Genomic DNA, 23,501 nt, shown 5'->3' on the forward strand with positions numbered 1-23,501 from the left:
TAAATGGGATTTATATTTTTACTTCGAAATGGCCCTATTTCCGTAACTATAATTATTAGAAACTTCAAATTTGGCATGCAAGTAGGTAATACTACCAGCTAAAAATACTTTTCAGGATTTTCCGAGATTCCCACGGGATAGTGAATAAATGGGATTTGTATTTTCATTTTTTTATTAGTGACCCTATTTCCGTAATTATAATTATTAGAGACTTCAAATTTGGCGAACAAGTAGGTAATACTAACAGCTAAAAACTGTTTTCAGGATTTTTCGAAATTTCCACGGGATAGGGAATAAAATGGGATTTCATATTTTCACTTCAAAATGGCCCTATTTGCGTAACTATAATTATTAGAAACTTCAAATTTGGCATGCAAGTAGGTAATACTAACAGCTAAAAACGGTTTTCAGGATTTTCTGAAATTCCCACGGGATAGTGAATAAATGGGATTTGGATTTTCACTTTCAATTAATGACCCTTTTTCCGTAAATTAATTATTAGAAACTTCAAATTTGGCGAGCAAGTAGGTAATACTAACAGTTAAAAACAATTTTCAGGATTTATCAAAATTCCCACGGGATAGGGAATAAAATGGGATTTATATTTTCGCTTCAAAGTGGCCCTAACTCCGTAATTATAAATATTAGAGACTTCAAATATGGCATGCAGGTAGATAATACTAATAGGTAAAAAATATTTCAAAGATTTTCCGAATATCCCACGGGATAAAACGAATAAAGAGGATTTTATATACCAACTGAATCAGAAAACGCATAAGCTAAACCAATAAAACTGGGGACTGGAGATTTGGCAAACTGATGTAAATCTGGTAACAATTATTTAGCAGTGACATTCTGCTCATCCTGGCGAGGATCGTCTCCGTAGAAGGAACTCCTCAAAAGTTGATGGCACACGCAAAAGACTTTACATGATTGTTAAATTTCAATGACAATGCGTTTAAATGATATACACCGCCTGATGCTGCAGCCAGGGTCGTCTGCTGATGACGGAACTCCTCAAAGCTCATAGCATTGATACGAAATTTTACATATACGTTCAACGAGCTGACACAATTACTTTGCTCACCCGCGACCTTTATGATAGCTACTTTTGTGCCCTTGCAATGTGTCTTCATGCAGTTCCTCCACTTCCACACTGTAAGAACACACACAAATCCATCTATCACCACCACCACTTTACACTGACGCGTTTCGAACTCAACTAGAGCTCATCTTCAGAGCAACACAACCGTTCAGCATGCTACGGTGTGAAATTTGGCATAGATGGACCTAATGTAATACAGAGGTGCACTAAGGAAAGATTTTTAGAAAAACTCATGGAATAGGAAAATATCTCAACTTTGTTTGTTTCATTGTTTGTTGGGGGTATTCTCTGAAACTACTGAGCTGATTTAAAAAAAACTTTTATCAATAGAAGGATTCACTATCCTTGATTGACATTACAGTACTTTAAAAAAATGCAAACTTTCCGCAGAATAAAAATAAGTTTCAATTTTGAGGCAGATTTTCAAAATTATTTCAATAATAGAAAGCTGCAATGTTTCTCTAATCGACAATTAAGAATTTTAAAATAGATCATAACAGTAATTAATGTCCCGCGGGCACTTTACAATTTCTCGGGATATAATCCTATATCGTGTATGAAGTCGCGGGCAAAAGAAACGCGTAGTACATTAACGTTTTTTAAAATTCCAACCCTGAATCAGCGAAGCGAATAATAAGTTGATTTTTGTATTACAAAATTTGCACCACTGTCTAAAAGAAAATCTTTCTATTTTTATTTCCATGTAATCCTCCGAAAAATTAATCAAAACACGAAACATGGATCGGAGAAAGTAAATGTATGTTACTCCAAATTTAACGCGAGCGAAGCCGCGGGCAAAAGCAAGTTATTTATATTAGTCTGGCTAATGAACGATGCAATAATGTTGACGAGTTGGCAGTTTGTATAAATTGGAATGTTGACGTGTTAGCACGAAGTCATCCTGAGCCGATTATACGGCAGTCCCTTCAAAGGAACAAGCCTAAGGAACTACCGCGAATAATCCCTGTTTTTCATGAATCAATAGAAACTTCATTTACCTCGCCTCGCTCCGCTCAGCTGTTTCCACCAGAGATGTGCGAGGATAGGTAAATGAAGCGTTCCTATTGGTTAATGAAAATCACATTCCTCGCACATTATTATTGGTGGAAACGCAGTGGAGTATCGCACACTACTCCACTGTGACTCCACTTCATTGCAACGCACATCTCTGGTCTCAGCTGATTCATTTGTATCCGAACTAAAAGAAAACAAAGAAAGCGCTTTTTATAATATTTTATTTATTGACATAATTTCCAATGCGTCTGACTTCATAAACTATCAGCCGGGCCCTCCGGAGCGCGGGCCTGCGGGGCGCGGGTCGCTCTGCGAACACAACAAAATAGTAAATGGGTAAGTATCAAGAGCGGCTTGCACGAACCAGCAGCTAAGTTATACTAAATTCGAAAATCGAAGTATCGTATGGTATAGTAGGTACTTACCGTCCCGCCTACGAGCACAGCGTCCCGCCGCGCTGACGCGAAAATACTTTATACGAGACTGAGAAGGACGGTACGATACGAACTACGAATTTCGTAGTAGCCCTAGCAGGGCCTACGAATGAATGCTTGATAAGATATTTATTATTGGCAGAATAGGGCTGAAAAATTACAAAACTAGACTTCCAAATAGACCTACATGGGTTAGGGCTGACAGTTTCTTGTAGTTTGACACAACTTAGGTAACCCTGAGTTAGTAGCTAACTCGGAGTTAAAAGTTTACTCTGGTCCGTGCAAGGCCGCTAACCAAAATCTTTATCCTAAGAAGGCCGTATAGGTACCTAGTGGCCATAATTATATTGGTAAGATAAGAGTAGTTTACTGTACAACTCTTATACTCAAAGCTAGTGGCTTTCGGGATATGTGATGTGATATCACTCAGGGCATCCTCGAGCGAGTTCCAACCGCGGGGCTTCACCACTGGCCACCGGCCATTGCTCCGGAACAGTGACCCTCCTACGTCTACTCACAAGGAGGGAGAAAACTCAGATTGGTTAGCGCGATCTTTTACGGCCGCTGCATGCTGTACGGTTGTTTCAGTTCCGTGGTAATCATGCGCTTATCATCACGTGGCGGAGGGCGGGAGAGAGGGACTCACCACTTGCGCGGCGGGGGCTTGCGGCCGCCGCAGCCGGGCGGCGCGCCGGGCGGGGGGCGGCACACTGTCTTGGTCTTGCACGCGGCCGCGCTCAGCACCAGCAACAGCCAAAGCAGCGCGCGCAGCAGCCCGCTCAACTACCACACACGTAACGTTATAGCAGCGACCGCCCGCCGACTAACACACACAACACCTGCCTTACTGCTGAAAGGGTGCCCTGATCGTTCATTTTTGCCTAAGTACTACAGATTTTTTCAAAACAAGCAGATGTCATGATGCAACCAAACCAAATTGCAGTACAACTCATGTTTTAAGTTTTGTAATCAATAAAAAAATATTTCTCACTTTTTAGTGGATCGATGAGTAGGAAACGAATTAATCTGAACCTAAATGTACTTAACTATAAAAACCGTTAAAAACGCCGACCAGACTAGTCTGGTACGGTCAACGACTTTAATTCCTGACCCACCATGGAAACTTTTCAAAGGAAGTCATTACGATTTTCCTTGTTAATTAATGCGATGTCACTATGACGTTTACTGTGACATGGTTCCGTGGTGGATCAGGGATTAAAGTCCTTGACCGTATCTACTACGTCTAACGTCGTCTGGAAGCATTAGGTACACAAACGATCACACATGCTTTCGTCTTATTACAAGTTGCGTTCTCGTCTCACCATGCTCTAGTAGCGCTTGGAGCGCGGGCTTCGGCGGGGGCTGCGGGGGCGCGGGGGGCGGGGCGCGGGGTCACCAGTACTTGGGCTTGCAGCCGCCGGGGCAGCGCGGCGGCCGGCAGCCCGGCTTCTTCTTGCCGCACGCGAGAGCGCTCACCACCTGCGGACCACGTCACCGCTTCACATTTGGTCGGAGCAGCTTCATCGTTGGTCTCATGTCGGCTCCTGCTCCTGGCTCCTGTTTCTCAAAGCTTAAAACTCTAACAATATTACTATTTTGTCTCGACAACAAAACAATATAATTAGACTAAAATGCTTTGAGAAACTGGGCCCTGCTGGTCACACTGTAAGCTGCCGGTCGACCTCAACGGCACCGTACAAAACGGTACGCCAAGTCGCCGGTCGTCAGAAATCGTGGCTGAGCGTCCGATAAATGCGTCTATTGTCGCCGACACTTATATCGGCTAACCCCAACGTGAACAGAGCGGCGCTAGATTTCTATTAAAATGCTTTTACGTCTTTAATTATCTAAGGTTTTTGCAAATATGAACGCGACACCTTTGTTGTGCAAGTACTTATACCTACCTATACTTATTCTACCTATTAAAGGTAGGCACTTGTTTGAAAATCGTTATTTTTGGCCTACGAGCTGCTTCGCTGTTGGCGGTGGAAGAAACAGTCACAGTCACGAGTGTCCACCGATATAGAGTAGGTATACAGGGTGGAAAGTTGAGATGGGGCAGCAAGGGCAAGCAGCATTTCCACCAATAATATGCGAGGATGTGTTGCGATGCGAGGAATTTGTTTTTCATGAACCAATAGAAACGCTTCAATTACCTCGCCTCGCTCCGCTCAGCTGTTTCCTCCAGAGCTGTGCTTTGCGCGGATAGGTAAATGAAGCGTTTCTATTGGTTAATGAAAAACAAATTCCTCGCACATTATTGGTGGAAATGCTGCTTAAATTTGTTCATGACACGAACAGCCGTGGCGACGCTGCAGACTAAAGTTACCATTGTGTGAGACGCACGAGCAGAGTGGTATCTTAGGACACCAACGAATATGGGACAGGGGCCCTGTTTAAAATCATTAAAGTGTACAACATAAACTGATTTTCGTGTTAAACGAATATGTCTGTTTGGCTGTCAAGGTCCCACCAGGTCGGAGCCCCCGGGCTGGGCTCCGTGTGCCCCCTTGGGAAAGACGTTTCAGATCATAAATCCGTGTGCTTTTGGATGTGGACGACGCGTCCGCGTGGGATGGAGACTTCGGTCGACGCAGGCTGCCCACAATAAAATACCAAGTTCTTTACGTTCTTAATAAAACAGTAACTAACTACTCGAAATCTTGATATTTCATAAATGAAAAATTACAACTCTGCTCCGTGTAACTACCTATTGATGAAAGTAGTTATAGTTTTACGAGTGATGGCCCCCACCCTTGCACTGCACGTCTCTCACGTTTGGTTAATTGCGGTAAAAGTTAAAGGCGTTGTTTGGTAATTACAAAGCAGTAAACAAATGGATTTATTATAAAAACATGAATACCGTAAGTTCGACAAGGATGAAGAAAACCTTAACCTGAAGCCTGAAGACAACTTATTGCTTCCGAAGTGTCAGCTCTGTCAGCAAGGTGTCAAAGCGCCAATTCATTTAGTTGTCTAAATAAACTGAATTAATGGATAATGATTTCTGTGTATTATGTTCAACATAAGCTACGTAGCCTTGTGTGAAGCACATCCCGTCGCTCCTGGCTGCGGCAGGAGAGGCGCCGCCGCCGCCGGACTCACCTGCACCAGCAGAGCGAGCAGCCACCAGAGCGCGAGCTCCGACCTCTTCATGTTTGTCCACTCTGTTTATGTTACGTCACGTACATTATGCGTTTACGGCTTATTTACTATATTATTAACACATGGAATTTTGCTTGATTCATGACCGGGATTTCTTTTGTTCTGCTTGTGTCACTTTGAATCGCGTGACAGCAGAGAGCGCGCCGGCCAGCTAGCGACGAGCGACGCTGCCTGCAAGAAGGTTGGCTGAAAGAATAATTTGGTGGCTCGAAAGAGGTGATAACTAATTTATCTCCAAATAAGGAAACGGAAACATGACGCAGGCACGTAAGTAGGTAGATAAGTATATCAAAAATCAAAATACAAGGAAGTAGCACCCAGAGTAGCCCGTAGTGTTCCTGGGGTCAGGCATCTCGGTCGGTAAGTACCTACTTATATCAACTTTTTAACTGATTTTCAACCAGAGTTTGTCTATGATCGATAGGGATAAATTATTTTCATAGAAATCCCTACAAGTGATTTCTATTTTAAGTATGTTATTGTTATTTATTGTATTGTAACTTTTTATTGTACATAAAACATATGAAAATTACAATTAACAAGAGAAATCGATGTACAAAGGCGAACTTATCCCTTAAAGGGATAACCTTCCGGTTAACCTTTGAACGATTGAAAGGACAACAGAAACATAATGAAAATAAATAAACCTCATATTTTGATTTTCAGAATATTTTTACTGAATAACGGCAGAACACATCAGACACTGGCTATATTTTTAGCAAGATAGGTGACCATTTAGACAGCCGTATAAATTTAACAAAAATATTATTAAGTACATTATTACATATCGATACCGCATAGTGAATAATGACACAAGTTCATTGCAAACTATTTATTTACCATAAGTGAAAAACGATATCATAAAGACCCATCTAAAAGTATTATAATAAGTAGCAAACAATTACAAAACATCACATAACAATCACACGTAAGAACAACACAGTAGAGTCGCCTAGTCGCTATAAGCACACGTCTCGCGGCGCGCACAGCGCACTATAACCGCATGCCGGCCAGGGGCGCGGTCAGGCAGCGGCGCGCGAGGCGCCAGTACCCGCGGCACAGCGCGCACAGCGACGGCTCGCGCGCACGCGCCGCGCCGCGCCCCGAGCCGAGCGCCGAGCGCGCGCGCGCCGCAGCCGCCGCCGCCGCACACTCCGCGCTGCGCGCGCGCCGCGTCGTCGCGTGCAGCGCCTGCAGCCGCTTCGCTTGCGCGTACAGCTGCCGACAAACAACCTGTGCGTCAGGGGGGCTACTACGAAAATCGAAGTTCGTATCGGACCGTCTCATTCTCGTAATATTTATAAGCGTCAGCAGGGCCAGCAATATACGAAGTTCGAATTCTGCATTTCGTACTATATAGGGCTTGGTTCGTTTGGCTGTCGAGTCGAGAAATATTCACCATCTCTTTCTACCCTCGTCTTATACCGTGTGACAGAAAGAAGCGGCGAAAACGATTGTGATTCCAAACGTGTCGTGTTAGACAATAAAGCTTCCGGTTCACGTCAGATAAGCCCGACAGCTTTACAAGATGCAATTATCCACATGTGTTGCGTGTGAGTTGAAAGCGAAACGAGTACGCAACGCGTTCTCTGCGCCTAGCGCATGTCTCGCGCTGAGCGAGGGCTGCGGCTGCGTTTCTCACGTGCACGGGGTCGTCGAGGTCGAAGCTGCCGCGCAGCACGGAGCCGCCGGAGCCGACGGAGCCGCCGGAGCCGCCGGAGCCGCCGGAGCCGCCGGAGCCGCCGCTGGCCGCGTCCGCGTCTGCGTCGCTGTCCTCGCTGCTGGCCGCGCGCGCCGCGCTGTAACCACATTATCATGCTCATGCTCATGCTGAAGCTGTCTGCTTGGTTCTCTTTTCAACCAGAGATGTGCGAGGGTGTGTTGCAAGGAATATGTTTTTCACGAACCAGTAGAACGCTTCATTTATCTCGCCTAGTGCAGTGCGGTGCTGTGCGAGAATAGATAAATGAAACGTTTCTATTGGTTCATGAAAAACACATTTCTCGCAACACATCCTCGCACATCTCTGGTTGAAACACAGCCTTAACCATCGGTGCGAACCAGAGGGCTTTGTTGTGCTTATAACTTCTAAATTGCATTTTACCTTTTTATCAATATTCCCAGATCTCGAAACTTCTTTGTCTCAAAATACCCAAATTGCAGATTGCTGATTTTGTTTTATTATAACACCGCGCGGAGTCTTAATATGGCTGAATTTCAAAATAACTACCTGTTTCATAATACCTAAACTTCAAAATCACTTTCATGGCAAACAATATTAATTTGCTTAAAACAACCTAAAGTTAAAATACCTAAATTTGTACGTTGAACAGGAACTATAATAATACTAAACAATAATGAAAATTAAATTTTGCCTTTTGGGTGTTACGGTTTGAGTTTTGAGATTTCTGTCATTCGGTATTTGAACGAATTGTGCATTTCAATCTTTAGGTATTTAGAGAATATGACATAATGAATTTCGACAATTTTATTACAAGAGACAATTTGACATTTTAGGTATTATGAGCCCATGGTAATTTAAAAATTAAGGGTATTAGTGAATAAGGTATTATTAAACTTAGTGGAAAAAGTTAAAGAAAGCAGGGTGATGCCTGTCTTAAATTTCAAATTTTGTTGCATGCACTCAAAAACTGTCTTGGATAACGATGATCTACGAGGTCTTCGATGTGTACTGGGGATCCTTTACACCCTCGGGCTGCAGCCCTAGCAGCCCAAAGGGCACTTATAAGATCCAACCCTAATGCAACTGGTCGATCCACACCGAGTTGTGACGTGACGCAATGCTGCATTTCCGATTGAGGTCAGGAATAAATCAAGGAGTAGGTAGGTACTCACGTGCCCATAAATTAGATAAAACTTGCAGCGTTGTGTCTCAGTGTGAATCGACCTTGATTATGAGGCCGCGAGTTGGACGCCAGGGGGCAGCGAAACGGGTAACGGAGAACGAGCTCCCTGTTCATTGCGCGGCTCCCTGTTCAGTCAGACGCTCGCCGCACAAGCACAATAGTCGCCTGGCAAGCTGGCAACACACACAATCAACGGAGAAAACCGTACCTCTGCCCGCTGGCGTCCAGCACGTAACTTATAGGATTGGTTGCGGTGTCCTCTACGGGGTCACTGTTCGGAGATTACCTCTCGGTGGGCACGTTGGAGCGCGGCGGGATGTCGATGCTGTGCGCGCAGGCAATGACCCTTGCGCCACCCCGCGCCGCGCCCGCTCTCGCGCCCGCTATCGCACCCGCTCCCGCCCGCGCGCTCGCCCCCGCCTCCGCCCCGCCCCCGCGCGGCACTCGCCGCCCGCACCGCGCTCCACCAGCCGCCGGCTCGACGCGCGCCGTCCGCTGCCCTGCAGCCGTACGTAACAAGACATGCCAACACCAACTGACGTGAGAACTGATGAAACACCGCATAGATATACCGGGTGGCCCATTTAGATGGGTCAATATGGGTTAGTAACTATGAAACTTTAAGTCTGGCCGCGGCTTACTGATTCTGTTCCGTTCTACCTAAAAAGAAAAGCAGATTGCAGTCGCACCTGCTGCGGGAAGTCGGTGGCGACGAGTTTGTCGGAGACGGTGACGGAGCCCGAGGAGTCGGGGGCGCGGCGGGCGTCGGGGCGGCGGGGGCCGCGGGAGACCCGGGGGACGCGGGCCGCCCCCCGCGCGCCGCGAACAGCCGGTTCAGCTCGTCCAGCTTCGACATTATGATCTTGTAAGTCTTGCACTCCGAGCTCTGTAACAACCACATTATCGTAAAATAGTCCCAAGTCTCTACCACGTCCCAACCCAGCATTTGCTGGCTCAAAGCTCAGCTGGACCAGCCGTTAGGGCCACTCAGACTCATCAAGTACGGTAAAATAATCGAGTAATGAAAGTGAGCTCACATCGTATACCTAATATTCAATTTTGGCGTCGGTTCAACCTTGATAACTATCGCAGATCATTTATTTAAACCTGAGGTCAGTAGGGAGTCTGGAAGCTACGCGCGAGATAAGTTCCCGGGAAGCAGGAGGAGGACGACAGGCGGAGGATCATGGCAAAATCGTCATGGATGCACGTACTTAATAGAGACAACCTTTGGCGTATGTCCCTCCCTATTACGTCCTTTCATGCATATGGGAGAAGAGTATGCATGTGGTTTGGCTGTGGCGCACGCTACAGACATTGCTCTCGTCTCGTGAACGTACCCGATGTTTGTCGGCGTGGCGCGGGTCCCGCGAGCTGCGGCTGCTGGAGGACAGCTCCGTGGAGTCAGTGGGCGTCTTGCGCGGCGCGCGTCGCTCGGCGCGATGCTCGGCGCGATGCTCGGCGCGGCGCTCGGCGCGGCGCTCGGCGCGGCGCTCGGCGCGGCGGCCGGCCGCCTGCCGCTCGCAGAGCTGCGCCACGCGCGCGATCTGGGCCTGCTGCTCGCGCAGCGCACGCTCCAGCGACGCGCGGAAGGCGCGCAGAGACGCGGACGACCCCGCCCCCCCGCCGCCCCCGCCACCCGCCGGCGCCGACACCTGCGTGCCGCCCACGCATCTGCACAGCACAGCGCCGCACGAGTCAGCAGAGAGCACGAGCTCGGCTTTGGCACGGGCGGCGCGCGGCGGGCATCTTCTCTGTTCTGGCATACCACTGTGCGATCGTGCAATGAACAGAAAACACGCCCGACGCGCCGCTGCCCGCTAAGGCTGAACCCGCGGCCTAGGACTTGCAAGAATAATCGTGCTTTGTGGACTTGAAAGCACCATACGTTTCAATACACGACACCAAAAGACGACACGAGGTGTGATATCTAAGATGTCCTCGTTCTCTCCAGATCTGAGGTTAGAGGCACCGGCCGGATACGAATACACGGGCGTGCATCGTCAAAAAAACGAACCAATCAGGACAGGATAGAGACTCAGGCCGCTCTCAGATTAAATCACGATCAGGCAGGTAGACCAATTTGGCGACTTTAGCAGCGCAACAGTCGTGTGATGCCATCATGCATCATTCTCACAGCGTGGCCGGCTTCAGCGTGGCTATTCTTATTATGGGAAGGTGTTACTTGCGACCCATTGTGAAGCGACCAGAAGCAGTTATACGTACAATACATCATATGGGCCTGGACACATGTCGCCGGTACGGTGCCGTCTACGGTGTCACGGCGCGGCGCCGTCAAACGGCGTCGTGCCGAAACACGGTGCCGCGTACGGTGCCGTACACGGCGCCGCGAACGGCGTCGTACCACGGCGCGGTGCCGTGTACGACGCCGTGCACGGTGCATCGCTTGGTAGTTTAACTAGTTTTCGTTTTGCTGCTGAACGCATAACACGCAAGTACAACCATCGGTTCAAATATACAAACAATTGTCGTTTTAAATATATACAAGTATACAGTTTTTGCCTTGACATGGACCAAGAAAAACGTATTCTCCTGCTCCTACTGCTAAGACGACGAATGAAGAAAAAACAGAAACGAAGATATTGGTGAATCCATACTCCACTATTTACTTGCGTGTTATGCGTTCAGCAGCAAAACGTAAACTAGTTAAACTACCAAGCGATGCACCGTGCACGGCGTCGTACACGGCACCGCGCCGTGGTACGACGCCGTTCGCGGCGCCGTGTACGGCACCGTACGCGGCACCGTGTTTCGGCACGACGCCGTTTGACGGCGCCGCGCCGTGACACCGTAGACGGCACCGTACCGGCGACATGTGTCCAGGCCCTATCTGTGAGCGTGTGTGTGGCATAGAAGTAACCTGTGCGGGCGGTGCGCGTGCGGGCGGCGTGCGTAGCTGGTGTCGGACAGGCCGGAGTCGTGGGAGTAGCGCTTGCCGCGCGCCGGGCTGCCCGCCCTCGCTCCCGCCCTCGCTCCCGCACCCGCGCCCGCGCCCGCGTCCGCTCCGCTGCTGAGCGAGCTGGGCGCCGAGCGCGCCGGCGCCTTGTGCACGCCCAGCCCGCCGTCCACAACCAGCAGCGAGCTGCAACGACACCACACTGCATTAAACATTACGGCACCGATGCACTGAACGGGTATGTATTATAAGACCGACAAATCATAATACCTACAGTTGAAATGTCGACGCATAACACATCGAAATTCAGAATACCGAATGTACAAAATACCGACAACCGGTACACCGAAGGTCGAAATATCTATTTTAAATGACCGAAAGTATAAAAACCCGAAAGTAAAAAAAAGTTTGATATGTGCGAGCGAGCGAAGCGAGCGAGCAAGACGGTTCGAGGCAAAAGCGACTTGGATAGGTTAGGTTCAGAAGGCTAAGGCGGGAGCGAAGCGGTGCGTAGCTCCCGCTTTAGCCTTCGATGTTAGGTTTTTTTTTTATAGCAGCCCGGATAATATTGCTTCACAAATGATCTTTGCTGTTGAATCTTATCCAACCTACTTTCTTAGTGGCAGTTAAGTATCTTGCCTGCTATAAAAAAAATTCTAACATCGAAGGCTAAGGCGGGAACTACGCTCCGCTTCGTTCCCGCCTTAGCCTTCTGAACCTAATCTATCCGAGTCGCTTCTGCTGCGAACCGTCTTGCTCGCTCGCTTCGCTCGCTCGCACAAATCTTTTCCTGCTATATTTGTTTCGTCTTTGGTATAACGGCAGTTTCGGTATTTTGATTTTCGATATATTGATTGTCGATTATTTACTTGTAGTGATTATGACTGTTCGGCATTATGTTTTGTATGTTGTCGGCCTTTCGAGTGTAGGTATTTTGATCTTCGGGATTGTAGTCTTCGGGTTTTAGGCTGCCGGTCAAATGTACTTTCGGGATTTCAAACTTTCGGTCATATATCCATTCGACGTTTTAATATTCGGCCTTCCGTCCATAGGTCTTGTGAAATTCGGTCTTTCGTTTATCGGTATTATAATACATACCCGCACTGAACTGACGTATGGTATGACACATACTTCAAAGAGGTAGTTATGTCGCTGGCAATGGCGACAGCCCCCCATTGCAAGGGGGAGGTCTTCGGCTGATGTTGATGATGTCGAGGTCCTTAAAATATTCGTAAGTAAAGCATTAAATGAGGAGTTACTTGAGGTTGTCGAGCCGGGGCGGCGCGCGCGCCGGTCTCGTGCCGCGCATGTAGCGGTCCAGGTCGATGATGTCGCCCGCGCGCCCGCCCGCCCCCGCCCCCGCGCCCGCGCCCGCCCCCGCCGCCGCGCCCGCGCCCGCGCCGCGCCCCGCCGACCACGACTCTGAAGACGTGCGAGGCGTCATCGCGAACAGATCCTGCGGCGACCAACGGATTACCTGACACTGTCAACTAAAAGCCTCTTTCTCCTCTCTCTGTTATTTAATGTGACAAATATGATACAGACTCCTTTTATGCGAACAGATACGGCATCACAAAAATCAGTACTTAATATTAGAAACCTATGGAACAGGTAACTCGAGGAAAACATGTGGGCTCCTTGATGCCCGATTTAAAGCAAAGGGCCCGTGCCGTAACTCATTTGGACACGCATCGAACATCGCGCCTCGCAGGAGCCCCGCCAGGGGGTCAGGGCCAGTCAGGAGGGCCCCATATTCTTATTGTGCAGTCACAACAGCACTATCAATGCTTCAGGTTGGAACTCGGTGAAGCAGAAATGATGCGGCTTGATAACACGGACTGCACAAAGCACACGGGGCTTTCCTGAGAGGCGCCGCGAGCCGCACAGACCAGATGGACGCCTAATGTTACTTTGTTCGCAGGGTAGTCATTCTGGCAAGCATCTGAGGCAGCACAACGATGTTTATGCATCTCCAAGATGACCGGAGGCGTATTGTTACACTTTTTTGCAATGAAATTGTTCAGGCAACCACCTGTGGGAGGGCAGTGATGGAAACGCTTCACGGAAGTGGTCGGGACTGAGCGGACGCGTCTTTTATCCTTTAGCCCGATGTGTTGTGTTGACAGAACGCATTCGTTTGACATAAGGTATCTTGTCGATGGCCTGCATAACTCCCAACTATTTAAAGTACTACCGGGACAAAGTAATGCTCAGGCCCTAACATACTGCGGACAGAAAACGCTTAGTAAATAACATCACCGAAATAAACAGTAGTGTCTTAAGAAAAACATTATAAAAATAGATAAAGGCACTTTGACAGGTAACTCAAAGTGACAGCGTCCTGTTTTAGTGACCGGCGCTCGTACCAAGAAATTCTCCTCCTTCGGCAGCGTCAGTGGTTCGCGCGGGGGCCGCGGGGGCGGCGGGGCCGCAGGGGCCCGCCCGCGCGCCCGCCGCCGGCGGCCGCTGCCCGTGTTGCTGCATGCTGCCTGCTCAGTGCTCCTGCTCCCTGCCGCAGCTGTCACGCTGACGTTCTGACCTGCATTCTGATCTGACGTTTAGGTCATCAGGAAGGTTGGAACTAAACTGATGTCAACTTCATTAAAAAAATGTTGAATCATTGACCGCGAAGGTAGAATTAGTAGATGCAGTATCGTCTGAGATTTAGATAAATGAGCAAGAAAAAGAAGAAGCGAACGCCGAGCACTAAATCGAAAAATCGTCTTAACAACCAATGATTTTAAAAGACCTAAATGAACGACGCCCCACACTATAGGGTTCGACGAGAAAAAAGTCACCCCCCACTTTACGTCTATGGGAGGTACTCAAAAAAATTTTTTTCAGTTCTCATGCTCGTAACGATAAGGCCGCCTATTGCTCACCTTGTAATATTTTTTCTGTGTATCTGTTTTCTGTATTCGCTTACTATGTCTGGTGTACAATAAAGAGTTTGTATTGTATTGTATTGTAAAGTTCGAGTTTATGGTGAATCTAGGCGATTGCTAGGCGACATGAAATAACTTTTATTTACCTAATGCTCTAGGCTAGTGCATAGTGCATGCATTAAGTAAAATCTTCGTCTAAGACCCAGGTGTCCACAGCCACAAACAAAAAAGTATGTTTATTATTTTTTTAATTTTTAATTTATGTAAAGCTAAAATAAAAAAATGACAATCATCTTAGAACAAATAACTAACTAACTAGTTTGGCTCAGTGACCCAAAATGAGTCTTGGCCTCCGAAACGAGAGCTTGCCACTTAACCCGATCCTGCGCAACTTCACGCCAATTGCCGACTCGAAGCTGTCGCAGATCCGCCTCCACGGCATCAGCCCAGCGATACTTCGACCGACCAACCGGACGACGACCAGTTGGCCGTCCCAAATACGCCTCTTGACCCCTCGATCCTCCCCCATTCGCAGCAAGTGGCCGAGCCACCGAAGCCTGTGTGATTTCAATTCGCCGATTATATTAGGCTCAGCCACCAACTCCTCAATCTCGGCATTCTTGCGGATCCTCCAGGTGTCATCGTCTCTTCTGACGGGTCCCAGGATCTTCTGAAAAATCCTACGTTCAGTCACCAGAATCTGGTACTCCTCCTTCTGGGTTAGAATCCAAGCCTCGCACCCGTACATAAGAATAGGTCTTATGACGGTCTTATAGATACGCATTTTTGTACCTTTGCTGAGAAGCTTGGACACCAGTGCCCTGTGGAGAGCTGCACTACACCGCAGAGTATTTTGTATGCGAATTTTTATTTCCTCCTCTCTTGTGTGTGTATCGGTAATAGAGCAGCCAAGATACATAAATTTTTGATAAATTTTATTGTATGAAACGATACACAGGGGTAATAAAAAAAACAGTTGAAATTGGAAATTCTTTATTCTGAATCTGTTGAACTTTCAGTATTTGTCGTACTTGAATTAGATGCCTCAGAATCATCATCATCACCTACGTTTATTATGAAATTTCCGCCATATCTTCTATGACCTGACCCAATCGGCTCATTTTCACTTCAGTCTTTATTACATTTGATATGCAATCGCTCCATCGCTGCGGTGTCACTCTCCGAATGCCCTCTTCCAACAGCTGCTTTACTTCGTTCATTTTGAAAGTTTTGTTATTTTTTGCAACATGCCCCTTTACCTTAGCCCAGACCAATTCAATAGGGTTGAGCTCACAGTGGTAAGGGGGCAGTCTTAAAACTGTGATACCACGTTCGGCAGCCATCTCATCAACAGAATACCTAATGTGGTCCTTTCTCACTTTTCGAACCATTTCCATAAGTGGCTTTGAGCATCTTTTCCTCAAAAGGTATGTTTTTTTTTTGTTAGTAGTGTCAGAAGGACGGAACGACACGAACTTCGATTTTCGAATTTCGTAGTAGCCCTGCTGGCCCTGACTACGAAATGCAAAACTCGAACTTCGTATGTTGCCGTCCCGCTGACGCTTATCTCATTCAATACGCGAGTGAAAGGGACGGTGCCATACGAACTTCGTTTTTCTAGTTTTGTAGTAGCCCCTCTGTATTATTTTTTACGTTGGCACTAAGTGCTGGACACTGTATTTTTACCTGTGCTTAGATTTCATCACTTTATCGTATGATAAAGTAAAATGGAAAGTAGAATATTGAATGCATTAATGTTATTTTTGCTAGTAAAATAAACATTTTTTTTTATGCAACGTCAATGAAAACCACGATAACTTTCAGGAATTCTCACGGGAATTTTGTAAAATTCCAGAAATCAATTAAACCGCTGTACTTATCTAATTATTAACACGAGCGAAGTGATCAATATTTAAACTAAATAACTTGCATGCTTGCTTTGCTTACATTATGGCTTGCACCTTTGGGAGTATGCTTGCTTGATCTTTTGAAATTGCTTGCTTGGTCTAACTGTCCAGACCCTGTATCTTTCACGCAACCTTAAGCTTTATCTTTCTTTTCTGCCCTTGGCAGCATGTACGGTTCAATACCGCACAGCACTTTTAAGATTAGAATCGCGCCCTACTTTAGTTATACGTCGCAGCGCCGACAACAGCACTTTTACCTAAGACCGCGCTAATATAAACTATATATACTATATAAACGCTTAACTAACATACATTGACTATATATATACTATATTAAAGCTTACTCTGACACTCTTAAAACAAACGTAGAAGATACACGGTCTCGATATACTAGCTTGTTACTTTAACGTATAAATATCAATAAATTACTAAAGAGTCATAACTTTAACTAATCTCCAACAACCTCAACAAGGCGCTCTACTAAAACTTAGTAGCGGCCCCTACACCTCCCCCCTTCCTTTCTTCTCAATTGGAAGGAAGGAGGGGGAGAGGAGAGTCCCATACACCCCTGCGTCGTCCCCACGGCGCAGGGATAGTGCGTAACGCATTTTCAAAAATGTTAAGTTGGGTAGGTTAGGTTAGGTTTAGGTTAGGTTTTTTTTTTTTTTTTTTTTTTTTTTTTCTTTTTAAATCCTCTGACATGTGGGTCAGAGCCTTTATTTTTTTTTTATTTTATTTTCTTTGTATTTCTTACAATTTTCCTTAATTATATAGTTACAATTATTTTAGTTCTTAATGGAGAGGTTTTATCTATTAACATTTTCTTACTATCTAATTTACATTATTTGTTACTATGTATATAGGTCTATCTGCTAGTTTACATTATCATTTTTATTCTTATCTAACTTTCTAACTATATTTTCTGCTTTGTGTGTAATCAACTGTTATGAGTTTTAACCATGTTTCAGCCAGGCCCGGCAGACAGTGGCGAGCAGCGGCCAGCCGCGGCGAGCCACGGCGAGGGTCGCCACTTCCGCCAGTGCGGCGAGCAGCGGCGAGCAATGGCGAGCCCATGTTTGGGTCGCCACAGCCCGCCACCGCGGCGAGCAATGGCGAGCAGCGGGACGCGAATGGCGAGCCACGGCGAGGGTCGCCACCCCACCAATGTGGCAAGCAGTGGCGAGCAATGGCGAGCCGGGCTCGGGTCGCCACAAACGCCACCGCGGCGAGCAATGGCGAGCAGCGGGACGCGATAGCGAGGGTCGCTTCAAGTTCCATTTATTTCGTCAACTCATCTTATGACAATCGGATTTTATTTAGTGTCTACTACACTATATATGAAGAGTGTACTATTACATTTCTTATTATCTAATACAACTTAATTTTCTATTTTGTAATACAAGTGATATTAATTATGTTTTCTACTTACTATGTCCTTATCCTACTGCTTATGTGCTATGTTAACTTCTCATCCTGTTTGCTTATGTTTAACATTAATATTCAAAATATTATGTTCACATAATTTTTAAATCGATTTGTTTTTGTTTATTGCAGTTTTGCTATTTTATACAGAAGTTAAGGAACTTGTGCCGAAAATCTTTATTTTTTACTATTTTATGGATGTTCTCAACGTTTATTTCCATTTCTAGCTCCATCTCCATGTCGTTTCTTTCTTTGCAGTAAACGGGGCACTCCGCCACCAGGTGCAGCACACTTTCACCCAACTTTCGGGTCGCAGACACACGATGGGCTCTCCTTGCACTTGAATCGATTCAAGTACTCTGAGAACCACCGTGCCCTGTCATGACCTGCACTAATACCGCGTCAAATTCAATTTTTCGGACAGCATGATAGGCTTCGATGGCATCGGCAGGAAGGTCTTCGTCGTAGAGGCCGTTTCACCCCTGACATACTTCGGTTCCATTCGTCAAGTGACTCCATCCGAATCTGTCGCTTGACGAATGATACCGGGCACATGTCGTAAATCGGTTTTGTCTTCAATTTTAACGCAGCATCTTTAGCCAGTTTGTCTGCTCTCTCGTTTCCCTCCAATCCAACGTTGCCTTCACCCAGAAGAACCGAATCAATTTCCTCTGTTCCTTGGCTATCGCAAGGTTTTTCCTTATTGTGATGCTAGTGGGTGGAGGGAAACGCCGCTAGCCACTGTGTCCAGTGCGGCTCTGGTTAGGTTAGGTTAGGTTAGGTTTTTTTTTTTTTTTTTTTTTCTGACTACCTCCAACATGATCGGAGCCTATGTTTACAATACCGTTTCACTCCAGTTCTATCACTTATCCTTCTCGCACTTTCATGCTGCATTCCTTTCTTTCTATCTTTCTTCCTCATTCTTACTATCATTATTAGCTATTCTATCTATCTGATTATTCTATCTATATGATTTTTACTTAACTTATTGTTATATTTCATCTTACATTCCTTTCCTTCCTCTTTTACATACTATCGTATCTCTCTAGCTGTCCTCTGTTACCATGCTTTACTATTTTTCTTGCTCTTTCAACAATAGGAGGGGAGAGGGTCCCGGGTGTTCTTTATTTATAATTCCCAACAATTCTACATTCTTACAATTTTAACTTAACTATCTTATATCTATAATGTATACAGTTTTAGGGTGTCAACATTTGTAAAACACTTTTGTCGGACACATTTTTGTTTGGTACTATATTTTACTTGCTTACAATTTCCTTACTCTCTTACATTTAGTACTATTTTATTTATACTCTATATATTTTGTATGCTTATTACTAATATACTCAGTATATCATTTAAACATACTTTTTCTTATCTATTTTTATTTTTAACAATGGTTTTGCTTGCTACTTCTATACAAATTTTATAAATCTTTCTCTATTTTTTCCATCATTATGTCTCTTATATTGTCTTTAGTTAGTTTTTATGTCTATTTTATTTTCCAGGTCAAACCTCTGCACTCCATACTGGGGACATTCAAGAAAGCAGGTGGGCAATCGTCTCGGGCACCCCTGGTTCGCAGGAGCATGATGGATTCTCCTTGCACTTAAAGCGATTTAAGTACTCGGAGAATCCACCATGCCCGGTCATTACCTGGTAATAATGCCGCGCGGGACCATCTTTCGGACCACTCCGTACGCTTCCACCGCATTGGGGAGAATAGCTTCGTGGTCGACGCGGTCGTACCTTCCACATACCTCCGGTTCCACACATCAAGGGAATCCTTTCGAAGGATTCTCTTGATGTGTGATACCGGACAAAGATCATAGGTTGGTCTTTTCTTGGATGCTACAGCGGCTTCTTTGGCTAGCTGGTCGGCCCTCTCGTTGCCATCCAACCCGCATGGGCCTTAATCCAGAAAAAGGAAATTTCCTTGCCCTGGAGGGAGATAGATTTTATGTTCTCCCTTGCTGTAACGGCCAGCGGGTGGAAGCAACGATGGTTCGATATAGTCTGCAGAGCCGCCCTAGAGTCCTATAGACCCCAAAAGAAGACCCCCCACTTTTCAGAGCGACACCCGTGGCTCGCGCAACGCCAGGAGCTCGGCTGGTACACCGTGCAGTAGTTGGCGAGAGCAAGCTTGACGGCCTTAGTCTCAGCATCGCCCTGCCATACTGACAACGCGGCGCCGACCCTGCCATCAATCCTGCTCCCGTCGGTATAATTCGGGTGTGGTAGTTCTTGTTATTATCCAGATCTCCTGGTCGCCAAGAATACCGAACCCGATGTTCATGACTCTGCAGGATGGGGCGCACCCAGCGCCGATGCCCTCCGCTCCACCTCCCTGCCGGCTAGTTGCAACAAGTTACACCCTTCTTGGCCTCATACAATGAGGCCACCTCACAAACTCGGAGGTCGAGAGGAGCAACCCCGTCACAACATTGCAGCGTTTAAGGAGACGGTGCGGTAGGCACCCAGCTGTTTTTGCGCGGATGCCGCGCTGCAGCACCTCAAATTTCCTCCTAGACATTAGTTTACTTGCAGCCGGTGCCCAAACGCTCCGCCGCATAAAAATCACTGGCTCGATGGTGCCACGTAAATGGTTCTTACAACCTCGGTTGGAAGTCCCCAGCTAACCTTGGGTTAGGTTAGGTTAGGTTTAGGTTAGGTTAGGTTAGGTTAGGTTCCACGGACCACCCCCCCGGGTGTCGCCACCTTGTCGTGGTGGGGGGGCTTGAGCCCTCGACCTTCGAGCATTAAGCTCGAAGGGAAGGGGGGACCAAGTGCGGCACAGCCCCGGTTGCGCCCACTATGGGCCTGGCGGGGCAGGCGCACCCTAGTGAAAGGGTGCGCCACAAACTGCTCCTCGTCTCCCTTGCAGCAGGGGACTACGAGGACGCAGCGACGGGGGTCGGCTTCTGGTCATGCTCTCATCAGAGAGCGTCCCGGAAGGCCGACGATGTGCGGGCAGCAGCGCATCACCTGCGGGGGAACTCACCCTTAACAGCGGAGAGGAGCTCTACTCCCCAATTGAGCAGGAGGACCACACCTCTCTAAACAAGGACAAAGAAAGTAATGATGAAAGTCCAATTAAAGAATCACTACCCAGGAGGGTACCCTAACGGGAGAATCCCTCACCGTCACTGCGCGGTCAGCCCCATCGTATTCTGGGGGGGGCAAATTGGATTTGAAGGCGATAGCCTGCGCCTGGGAGCTCAGACTCCTACCCATGACACACAGCGAAAATAAAGGAACGATCCGCAACAAAACGATGACCAGGCTTTACAAAGGATAAACGAGGAAAGGGGCAGTTTGCGCGCCATACGGTGCGGGACAGCCATGGGCTTCACGCGCAAATCAGCAGTGGAATGTGGAGAGAGCGAGCGGGAGGGGAGGCCGGAAAAAGCCGGCACTCCGGAAACTGCCGCTCTAAGCAAAAACTCCTCTGAGAGCGGAGGATCAGCCCCAGAGCGAGCTGTCTTTGGAGGGTGGCTCTCTGGCAGCATCAGAGTGCGATCGGCGAGCTTGCCCCAGTGGCGACTTTTTGGGGGAGGAACGTGCCACAGACGCGGCGAGCCTCTGCCTGCAGTTCCCGGCCTCAATGACGAAAAAAAGAGTGGAAGCGATGCATCCTGTAGTGATGACAGATGCGTCCGACTCCGAAGAGGGTTCGTCTGGTCGGATGGAACTGGATGCGGACCTGCCCGAGGTCTTCCTGGGGGGCACACCATTGATGGGCCCCACGAGGAAGAGACCTCCTGGGCCAATAACTGAGGGACCCGTGGCACCTAAGGTCGGCTCCGCACGCAGGGGCGGTACCATCAGACGCCGGGCGACGCACAGTCGCTCCTTAACTCGCTTGACGATGCGGGACCCAGATGTGATAACCATGGGAGATTCGGACGAGCGGCTCGTCCATCATCTGAGCTACCGTGCCAGAGAGGGGACCCATGTGGTTGGAGGGAGTGAAGAACCCCTGATACCACCGGCAGAAACCAGGGAGACCCTAGTGGCCGCGGCGCTCCTGAATGTCGCCAAAATTCAGGACGCCGTAAAGCGAAGTGGCCACATAAAGGCACCATCTGGGGCACGATAAACGACGCCTCCAAAGGGGTGATTGACGCAGTTGAGGCTCTGCGGACGATTACTCCCAGAGAAGAGCACCGCCGTCTCCGCGCGGACAATGACCGACTCGCTAGAGAGCTGGACATTGTTCGCGCGGAGCTAAGGGCTTTAAAAGGGCCTTCGAGGAATCGCGGAAGACGCCTGCCCCAACTGCCGGAGCGCGGGAAACTGCTGACTTCAGAGAGGTCATGGAAGAGCTGAGACGTGACCTCCAAGTATCCTTGGGCGGGATGATAAACACCCGCTTAGGGAGTTAGAGGCGCGACTACCTCCGGAACCGGTCTTGAGGCCTCCCCTTGCGGCTGACAGGCGCCAGGAGCCGCCTGCCCGCCCGAGGACCCAGCCGAATTTGGCTGCTGGCGCTATGCGCGAGCTACAACCGCAGCCAAAGGAGGCCACAGCGGGGGCTTCTGTGGGGCAGCAGCCAAGAAAGGCACCGACGGTCCCACCTCCCAGCCCAAAAAGCAAAGGGAGCTAAGGAGTCAACAATGACGGGAACCCAAAAAAGGGTCAACTGCCCAGCCCCAGGGTCAGACAGTAGCTGGTCCTAGCCGGCGAGAGCAGGCGGTCCCTCAGACTGAGGATGCTACGTCGTGGACCAGGTCCTTGGGCGAAAGAGGCGGAAGAAAAACACCGCCTCAACCCAACCTCCGCCCAAAGCCGCGCCGCCAAAGGCAAACAACTTAGCCGAAGGTCAAAGCCCACCAGAACCAAGGCCAAGTCGGTCAGGATTGTGGCCCCCGCTACGCAGCGATAGTGCTATCTCTGAAAGAGGGGGCCACCAATATGCTGGGAGGTCCTAGCGAAAGCTAAGGCCTCCATCAGTCTTGCTGAACTCGGCCTTGAGTCGGTTAAAAAGGGCGACGATGACCGCTCCAGAATGTTGGAGGTGGCGGCGAGCACCCCGAATGCCACTGCCGATCTCTTGGCCGAGAGGCTGAAGGTGGTCATCGGGGACCAGGCGCGAGGTCACGCGGCCCACAAAGCTCGTGGACCTCAAGGTCACGGGCCTTGACGAGACGGTTGGCCGCGAGGAGCTGGCCGTCGCCTGGGCCAAATTGGGTGGCTGTGCCTCTGACAAAATAAAGATCGGAGGCATCAGGTCAAGTGCATGGGGGCAGGGCTCGGCCCCTCGTAAGGTGCCCGGCGGTGGCTGCAAAGGCCATCGCTTAACTGCGGGCAAAGTCCCAGTTGGGTGGGTGGTGGCCGCCGTAAAGCCGGTGGAGGCCCGCCCATGCGCTGCTACAAATGCATGGCGCTGGGCCACACCAGGGCTCTCTGCCCATCGGAAGCGGAGCACGGCTTAAAATGCTCCGGTGCGGTATTGAGGGTCACCTGGCGGCCACTTGTGAGGCGGTGACCAAATGTGCGGTGTGTGCCAAGCTGGCCGCCCGCATAAGCACAGAATGGGGGGATCAAAACTTGCATCCCCCCGACGGTAAGAGGGAGGACCCCCAGCGGCCAGGGCCATCCCAATTCAGAGCCGACAGGCCAGTGAGGAGCTCGTGATGCAGATGTCCTGATGCCAGCACGCCTGCATTACGAGCTCCTACAGACGAACTCAAATCACTCCGCGCGCGCACAGGACCTGTTCATGCAGGTCCTTGCGGAGTGGCGCATTGACGTGGCAGTGGTTGCTGAGCCCTACTACGTCGCT

General features: G+C 48.4%; 1 long non-coding RNA gene and 1 pseudogene across 1 annotated transcript; both read right to left on the reverse strand.

Moving 5' to 3' along the window:
- Positions 1 to 2,323: 2,323 nt before the first annotated feature.
- Positions 2,324 to 5,860, reverse strand: LOC141443583 (uncharacterized). Its single transcript, XR_012453058.1, has 4 exons — positions 5,659 to 5,860; positions 3,876 to 4,032; positions 3,200 to 3,336; positions 2,324 to 2,428 (listed from the first exon to the last, which is right to left on the reverse strand). It is a non-coding gene; the product is annotated as an uncharacterized lncRNA (long non-coding RNA).
- Positions 5,861 to 6,711: 851 nt separating this feature from the next.
- Positions 6,712 to 12,877, reverse strand: LOC141443270 (uncharacterized; annotated as a pseudogene).
- Between the last annotated feature and the right edge of the window lie 10,624 nt (positions 12,878 to 23,501).

This window comes from Choristoneura fumiferana, chromosome 27 (genome assembly GCF_025370935.1).
Source record: "Choristoneura fumiferana chromosome 27, NRCan_CFum_1, whole genome shotgun sequence".
Classification (NCBI taxonomy): domain Eukaryota; kingdom Metazoa; phylum Arthropoda; class Insecta; order Lepidoptera; family Tortricidae; genus Choristoneura; species Choristoneura fumiferana.